This window comes from Mustela nivalis, assembly GCF_964662115.1.
Source record: "Mustela nivalis genome assembly, contig: HAP1_SCAFFOLD_540, whole genome shotgun sequence".
Taxonomy (NCBI): Eukaryota; Metazoa; Chordata; class Mammalia; order Carnivora; family Mustelidae; genus Mustela; species Mustela nivalis.
In genome coordinates, this window is record NW_028136119.1 from 33,661 (window position 1) to 39,651 (window position 5,991).

Below are 5,991 nucleotides of genomic sequence, written 5' to 3' on the forward strand. Positions count from 1 at the left end.
ACAAACCATAAGAGACTCTTAATCTCACAAAACAAACTGAGAGTTTAGGGGGGGGGTGGGGAGGATAGGGAGAGGGTGGTGGGGTTATGAACATTGGGGAGGGTATGTGCTGTGGTGAGTGCTGTGAAGTGTGTAAACCTGGCGATTCACAGACCTGTACCCCTGGGGCTAATAATACATTATATGTTAATTAAGAAGAAGAAAGAAGAAGAAGAAGAAGAAGACTACTATAAATCAAATGCTATGGTTTTCAGCATAGAGTGTGTAATCAGGCATATTTTATTAAAGTAACCAAGTAAAATGAGGTCGAAAATTGGAATAACAGAAAACATAAAAATCAGAAATTTTAAAAAGAGATATGGGACAGTGTAGAGAATATAGTCAATGATATTATAATAGTGTTATATGGTGACAGATGGTGGCTATATTTGTAGTGATCATAGAATAATGTATGGAGATATTGAAAACCTGAAACCAATGTAACACTGACTATCAACTACACTCAAATAAAAAAATAGTAAAAGGAAACATTTTAATTTAAAAAGATAAAAAGAGGGACAAGAATTTGAAAGTGAATTTCAAAAAGAGTAAAGATGAGGCTAAGACATACTCTGAACCTTGAGGAAAACACCATTTTGAAAATTCTTCCCATTTTGAGAAAACTCAAATGAATCAATACCATAAAAGAACCCATTTTAACCGAGAGATGTAATGAATGCTCAAGAAATAATTTTATGACAGGATAATTCTTCCCTATGAAACAGCATACAGAAACCCGGGGAAACACCTGGAAGCCAAATAAACTATACTGAAAATAAGAATTAGGAAAAAGATAAATGATGAAAGATAAGAAAATTAGACCTGCGACAGAGACCTAGTGAAGAGAATTTTTAGCTTGTGGTTTAATGTTTTTGAGGATAATCTAGAGTTCATAACTGCCTTGAGGCAGGCTGGTTGTAGGCAGTTTAGGCAGACCCCTAAGAGAGGCCTACTTTGGGCAGGTGTTGTTGGAGGAGGCCATTGGGCTGGACAAAGACAAATCCAACCATTTGACTAAAGTGTCTGTGAAGATGTTGAAGTCAGATGCAGCAGAGAAAGACCTGTCAAACCTAATCTCAGAAATGGAGATGATGAAGATGATTGGACAGCACAAGGACACCATCAACCTGCTGGGTCCTGCACACAGGATGGTCCTTCGTACACTATCATGGAATATGCCTCCAAAGACAACATACAGGAGTACCTGCAGGCCCAGAGGCCTCCTGACCTGGAGTACTGTTACAATATCAGCCACAATGCAGCAGAGCAACTCTCCTCCAAGCACCCGGTATCCTGTGCCTACCAGGTAGCCTGAGGCATGGAGTACCTTGCCTCCAAGAAGTGCATACACCAAGACCTGGCCACCAGGGAAGTGCTGGTGACAAAGGACAACATGATGAAGATCTCAGACTTCAGCCTTGCCAGAGATATCACCACATCAGTTACTATAAAATGAGAACCAATAGTGGACTGCCTGTGAACTGGATGGTCTCTAAGGCCATGTTTGACCAGATCTACATCCACCAGAGTGACTTCTGGTCTTTTGGGGTGATCCTGTGCAAAATTTTCACTCTGGAAGCCTCCCATATCCTGGAGTGCCTGTGGAGGTGGTTTTTAAGCTGCTGAAGGAGTCATTTGATGGATAAGCCAATAAGTGCACCAGAGAGTTATACACAATAATGAGGGGTGGCTGGCATGTGGTACCTTCAAGCTGCTGGTAGAAGACCTGGATCATACTGTGTCCTTGACCTCCAACCAGGAGTAACCGGACCTGTCCTTGGCCCTGGAACAATACTGTCTATGCTTTCCCAACACCCAAAGCTACACCTGCTCCTCAGAGAAGAATTCCACCTTCTCTCATGTGCCGTTGCCCAAGGAGGCCTATCTGCCCTGACACCCAGCCCAGCTTGCCAATGGTGGACTCAAATGACTAGTATCCCTATTACTCCTGTCCAGATTCCGTCATAAGCTGTAACCCTTACCCCCCACCCTCCCTGCAAGACTCACTGCCTTCTCCTTTGTCCCTTTCCTACTGGCAGGAGCCAGCTGCCTATTTGAGGCCTTCACCCCTTGAAGTTCACCTCTCTTCCCCTTCCTCTTCCTCCTCCTTACAACCTGCTCATGAAAGAAAGGAACAGAGAGGCAGGTACTTGCTCGTGGCTACTTCCTTCCCTCCCATATGTTGGACCAAGACCCCTCCCTGTCATCTGGTACTGCCTAGATGTCGAGGGAGTTGGAGATGAGGCATGCCAGTGAAAGCTGTCAGAGCTTTCCTGTTTTGGTTTTGTCTGCTTAGCATAACATGTAAGACTGAGTTCTGGTGGCAGGGACCTAGTCCTTGGGGCTATAGCACTAGGGAGGGGAGGTCAACTGCTCTGGGCCTTGGCTAAGAGCAAGCCCTGCTCCAGAGATATGGTGCCAAGGGCTTATTAATTTTGATACTAATTTGCTTTGCTGACCAAATACCTGGTATCAAAAGATGGGAAGATAAAGACTGGAAGCAGTGTTGTGACCATGGGGTCCAGCCCCAAACTATGAAGAAAACACAAAGTGTATAAATCTGAGTAAGTATATATTTACACACCTTTTTAAATAGGTTGTTATCAAAGATTTAATCAATGGGTAATATGCTCCTCGTGGCTGGGAAGCATCAGTTGCCATATATTAAAAACAAAGAAAAGAGGTGTCTGGTGGCTTCCTCCAAGAAGTGTCCCTTCTTTTCAGGTCATGATCCCAGGGTCCTGGGATGGAGACCCACATCAGGCTCTCTGCTCAGTGGGAAACCTGCTTCTCCTTTTCCCTCTGCCCTGCTTATAGTTCCTCTTCCTGTCTCTCTGTCTGTCAAATAAATAAAATATTTAAAAAAAAAACAAGAAAGAAACAAAATGTTTTTAAAAGGTCTTTTTTTTTTTTTTTAATTTTCTAGGGGTGCCTGGATGACTTAGTTGTTTAAGCAGATGTTTGCCTTTGGCTGAGGTCATGATTCCAGTGTACAGGGATCCAGCCCTGCATGGGACTACTTGCACCCCAAGGAGCTTGCTTCTTCCTCTCCCTTTGCACATGATTCCCCCTGTTTGTGTGCTTCTTCTCTCTCTCTCTCTCTCTCTCTCTCTCGCTGTCAATAAATAAAATAAAATCTTTTACTAAATAAATAAATAAATAAATAAATAAATTTCTAAACCTACTTTCAGTTTAAGTCCCTTAACAAAAATTGCTACTGCTTCATTAAAAAAAAAAAAAGATAATTTAGAAAGATGCTTCCAGAGTTAAAAAGTTGTTTTGTTTCTTTGTCAGGATTCAATATAGAAGTGCTTTAAAAAGTAAAAGAAAAAATATGCTATATTAACTCTAATCATACTATAACTTTGGTGGTTATATCAAGATAATGAAAAGTGATTTTAAAGCAAATTTCATTATCAGACATAAAGATCAAGTCAAAATTACAGAAGAGTAAAAGGATGAATTCATCAGGGAGTGTAAAAATTCTTTTTTTTTAAAGATTTTATTTATTTATTTGACAGAGAGAGATCAGAAGTAGGCAGAGAGGCAGGCAGAGAGAGAGAGAGAGGAGGAAGCAGGCTCCCTGCTGAGCAGAGAGCCCGATTCGGGACTCGATCCCAGGACCCTGAGATTATGACCTGAGCTAAAGGCAGCGGCCTAACCCGCTGAGCCACCCAGGCGCCCCAGGAGTATAATAATTCTTGACTTTTAATACGTAACAACAGATTTGGGGATATATAGGGAAAAACTAAGAACAAAAATCATAACTTCTACCTTGGACGACAAATGGAAAATAATTTCAACACCCTTATTTTAAGATTACATAGACAAATGGTCATCACATTGGTAAGATATGTAAGACTTGAACAAAATGATCAACTAACTAGATATGCTTGATATTACATTACAGTAACGGAACTAACTGAGGTCAGTCTTTGGTGAATCACAGAAACAGGTGGAGTTGTCAAACAAAGGAATCTTTGTTTACAACATACAAGGAGTTCACAGGGAATAAGTTCCAAAGCCTTGACTGTTTGAACAGGAGAGAGATTTTTATTTAGTATTTAAAATGAATACTCAGAAGGGAGAGTTTTATTATCCCGTGTATGGTTGGTCATAAGGTTGTGGATGCATGCACATCCACATATGTATTTGTGCAATATGTATTGCATGTTCACCTGAATGAAGCTTGTATTCCACCGAGGGCAGAAACTTCAATGTTAGAATAAAGCAGAGGTAACTGTTGGACAAGGGAAAGGGACTCTGCAGGCTTCAAGAGCAGATAGAAACTAGATGGGGTCTTGGGCTCATTTTCTGGGACAAGGAATGCAAGGCCTTGATTGCTTTTGAAATAGCACTAGGAGTTTTACCACTGATTTATTGTCTCAATAGCTTAGGCTATTTCCTGGTCTGGCGGTGACTGTTAGTTTTCCCATTGCCTTGTTCCCTCAAAATCCTTAAGGAGTGAGGTTTTTGCATTTCTTTTTAAGAACCTCCCAGGAAGTTTTGGAAGAAGTGTGCTTGGGCAAGTACACAGGTGGGGTATAGATCATTGAAAATAGCTGGGGACAAAAAATGACTTTTCTTATGTCAGGAAAACTATATCTCTTCTTTAATTTTCTAGGAACCTCTAACTCTTTCTGCTGATGTTACCAGCAGGCATCTGAGATATTACTGATTGTTCTCTTGAACCTAAGGAAAAGGAAATGTAGAAAGCAAAAGACAAAACTTTAAAATCTATCCTCCAACTCATCAATTCACTGCAGCCACCTCTCTGTCTTTCCCTTTCTCTTTTTCTTTATCTTTCTCTCTCACTTTCTCTCTCACATACGCACAACACACGCAAATCAACTTAAAACAATTTTTAATTTTCCCTATTCCATTTTAATATACTTGAGGCATGATCATTTTCTCAGTAAATACAAGGAAAAAAAATCTAGGATTTCATCATTCTGTGTGATTAAAGTATTGAGGAATTTACTTCCAATAGCACTTATAAAAACATATTTTATTTAAGGAATATTATATAATCAGGTGCCTGCATTTTTCTTATTCTCCAACTAGTGTTATTTGGCAATTAATATTTTGTCAATCAATATTCCCCTATACCTGAATGTGTGGCCAGTGAGAGATGAGTTAGAGGCAAGGATGGTGAACACTCCCAACAACTGCAGACTACATATATCTTAAGCCATGATTTTCTTTGCAAAGGTCAACATTGATAATGTTGTAGTCATACCTCCGTGTACCAGGAAAGAAGTAGCATATTTCTTGAAAGACACAGCTATCAAAGCTCCATTGAGAAACCGTAAAGATGGAGAAGGGATTTGCAAATTAAATATCTGATAATGGACATCTACTCTGATTATTTAAAAATGAATAAAAATAAAAAACCTTACTAATAACCAAACAGAGTATCCAATTTTACATGTGAAGGAAATAATGGAAGAGACATGTCACCAAAAGTATATGGATGGCTTATAAGCACATGGCCAATTTATCAACATTTAGACATTAAAGAAATACAAATTAAAATCATAATGAGACATGCTTACATATCTATTAGAATGGCTAAAATTATAAAGGCTAATTGTACTTGGTCTGAGCTAGATTGAGAAGCAACAAAAAATCTAAACTGTTGTTGGCATATATCATGATACAACCACTTTGGAAAATAGTTTCAAATTTTTTTTAAATGAAAAATATGTTGCAGTTACACAAATAGCCATTTTATTCTAGGCATTTAACCAAGAAAAACAAACCCTATGTTCATACAAGGACTTGTATATGAATTTCATAGCAGCTTTATTTTTAAGAATTGAAAACAGTGGAAATGTTCATCAATGTCCATCAATAGAGCAAAGACAATTGGAGACTCTCAAAGTAATCATGCTGAGAAAAGAAAATCCAGGCAATGAATAGTATATACTGTGTGATTCCATGACTACAAAA